At 43.6% G+C, this 3,336-nt stretch overlaps 1 pseudogene; it reads left to right on the forward strand.

The window, feature by feature from the left end:
- The first annotated feature begins 760 nt into the window (after positions 1–760).
- Positions 761–2,919, forward strand: LOC114042589 (annotated as a pseudogene).
- The last annotated feature ends 417 nt before the right edge of the window (positions 2,920–3,336 follow it).

Genomic DNA, 3,336 nt, shown 5'->3' on the forward strand with positions numbered 1-3,336 from the left:
AAAAACGTTCTGAAATATCCGAGAGGGAAGATGTGGCTTATGACCCAGAAGATGAAACTATTTTAGAAGAAGCTAAAGTTGCTATTGATGACCTACCTAATAAAATGTGTACAGATAGTAAAAATTCCACAGAAAGGACATCTGAATACGTGACTGATATCTCTGCTCCCTCTTCCTTAGTAGAACAACAAAAGATGATCGAAGAATTAAAAAAAGCAAATAGAGGAGCAGAAGAGGAAACTAGAAGAACAAGAAGAAGCACTTAGACAGCAAAGGGCTGCAGTCGGTGTTTCAATGGCTCACTTTTCAGTATCAGATGCATTGATGTCACCGCCTCCAAAATCATCTTTAATAAAGACTAAATTATTTCAGCCAGAGCAACAAACTGCAGATAAATCAGATTTATCTTCAACATCAAATCAGTTAAGTCACGCAGGAAGCCAAAGTTCAGGTCTAAGACAAAGCAGAGATCCACGACAGGCTAGAAGAATGGTTATGGGAAAAAATGAAAGTGAAAATTCGTTAAAGCCGCTGTCCAGTTCCTCACGTAGCAGGACACCTATGAGAGAACTTCCTGCAGCTGTTAATATGGGCCAATTGCCTACACCACCACAAGAAGAAAAAGAATTGAATCCAGCTACTCAGTTGGTATACAGTAATGATAAGTGGGTTCCAAGTGAAAAAGCCACTGTTATTCTTGATCAGGATGGACAAAATGATAAGAGTGAAAATTCAGAAAATACGTCCAAACCTCACTTAGAAAGCACACATCCATCAGTATCAGAAGTTTCATCTAAACCTTTACGAAAAATACTCCTTCCAGCACCTCCCAATACATCTTTTCAACCAAATTTCCCAGTGCAAAATGATGGGCAGACTTTTAGTTCACCGAGTGGAGCGAGCAGTCCTTTCTCAAATACAGTATTTACATCTCAGGAAAAATCTCTTAGTTCATCCCAATATGAAGACAGACGAAATCCTCAGTTTGCAGAAAAAAATGATTCTTCAGCTGCTCAGGATGAGGGCGAAAGAGGTTCACAATCCAAACGCGATGATAACAGAGGAATGCTTTCATTTCCTTCCTCTGGAGAAAAAGGAGGCCCACTCCAATCACAGTTTCAGGGACAAAATGAACCTACATCAAGGAATTATGGAGCAGCCTCAGGACCTCATGGACCCAGGTTTCCAGGACCAAGGGGACCAACACCTCAGTTTTCAGAAGAAAATAATTCTAGTTCGGAGGGACAAGGAGCACCTTCATCTACCAGGTTTGGGGGACAGAAGGCACCTATTCCTTTATTATTCTCTGGACAACATGGACCACCTCCTTTTGGTGACAACAGAGGTCCTTCTCCTTATTTTGGTGGGCCTAGAGGAGTGGCACCATCCCAATTTGAAGACCGTAGGGATCCCCATTGGAAAAAAAAGGGAATTCCAAGATGCCCAGTATAGTGAGACGACCAACCTTCCTTCACAGTTTGAAGGGCCAAAACAATCTCAGTTTATGGGAAATAGAGGCCCAGCACCTTTCCCATTTGGAGGACAAAGAAGACCTCTACTATGTCAGTTTAAGGGACCTCAAGGAGGTCCTCCTCCCACTCAGTTTGGAGGTCCAGGGGGACCACCACCTGGCCATTTTGTGGGGCCAAGAGGCCCCCCTCCCAACCAGTTTGAAGGGCCCTGGGGTTCCCATCCCAATCAGTTTGAAGGCCCTCGGGGTCCCCATACCAATCCGTTGGAAGGTCCCTGGGGTCCCCATCCCAACCAGTCTGAAGGACTCTGGGGTCCCCCTCCCAACGAGTTTGAAGGGCTCTGGGGTCCCCCTCCCAACCCGTTTGAAGGACTCTGGGGTCCCCATCCCAACGAGTTTGAAGGGCTCTGGGATCCCCATCCCAACGAGTTTGAAGGGCTCTGGGGTCCCCCTCCCAACGAGTTTGAAGGACTCTGGGGTCCCCATCCCAACCAGTTTGAAGGGCTCTGGGGTCCCCATCCCAACCAGTTTGAAGGGCTCTGGGGTCCTCATCCCAACCAGTTCGAAGGTCCTCAAGGCCCCGCAGGAAACTTTATGCCAGGACCAAGGGTTATTCAGCCACAGCAATTTGAAGAACAAAGAGTAAATTTACCACCAAGATTTGCAAATCAAAGGGGTCCAACACCCCTTCAGTTTGGGCCAAGGGGATCTGCTCCGTTTTCAGAAAAAAACAAACAGCCCCCCTTCAAGATTTCACTTTCAAGGACAATCTCTACAGCATATGAAACCTCCTCCAAGACTTGAACTTCGAAGCCATCCACCACAACACGGGAGGAGAAATGGGAAGAAGCTGGTCCATTTGCTTCTCTGCCAACGAATATATCTGGACAGGCCTCAGAATCAGACTCACAGTGTCCGGCAACTGATTTCCAAGATGGCAAAAGTCATGAATATAGAAATCAGAATTTTGAAGGAAGCACCAAAGAAAAGTCATCAGATGAACCTGAAACCCAGCTCTCAGAAAATAGACAAGGCAGAGGTTTTGAAGATAGAAGAAGGGGCCAAGATCATGGGAAACCTTGGGAAACAGAGCATGGCCAAAATTGGAGTAGAGACACAGAAAGAGATTGTGATAGAAACAAAGAGAAGAATCAAAACGGGGATAAGGATAAGGAATCAGAATGCAACAAGGAATGGGACATAAACAGAGAGGGAAGCAGAAATGGAGATCGGGACCGCGAAAGGGACAGGATGGAGACAGGTCAAGAAGCAGAGACAGCGATCAAGATCAAACAAGAGAAAGGGACAGAGAACGAGACAGTGACTGAGAAAAAGACAGAGGAAGAGATAGAGGAAAAGACCGTAAAGACAGAAGTAAAAGTAAAGAGAGTAGTAGGGATTGAAAACCAGAAGAACAGAAAGAAGCTCAAAAAAACCAGCTGAAATAGAAGGTTCATAAACTTCTTATGACTTGTGTGTGTAAATATATGTACATATATATGGGGGGGAGGGACTTTACATGGGATTTGGTTGCATATACTCAACGTTGCCAAAAAAAAAGGCCTTTTTAAAGCCAGCCTTACAAAATGTGTTCAAGGAAAATAGTTTTTGAAACTGCTATGAAATTAGATGGAGTGGAACCATTCTGGACTTCATCTTATGTAATTTTGTGTGCAATATGTTTTCTTACAAAATTTCACATCTTTACAATTCTGAAATGTTTTTTTTACTTAACTCTTGAAATTTCCACTTAAAATTAATACAGACATGGGAAAAAAAGCATTTTGCTTTTTTCAGATTAAAAAGTTATGTTTTCCAGTAACTTGACTATTGTAAACTTTTAAGGGAACTTCATTGGACCTTAG

This window comes from Vombatus ursinus, unplaced genomic scaffold (genome assembly GCF_900497805.2).
Source record: "Vombatus ursinus unplaced genomic scaffold, bare-nosed wombat genome assembly UNPS02014614.1, whole genome shotgun sequence".
Lineage (NCBI taxonomy): Eukaryota > Metazoa > Chordata > Mammalia > Diprotodontia > Vombatidae > Vombatus > Vombatus ursinus.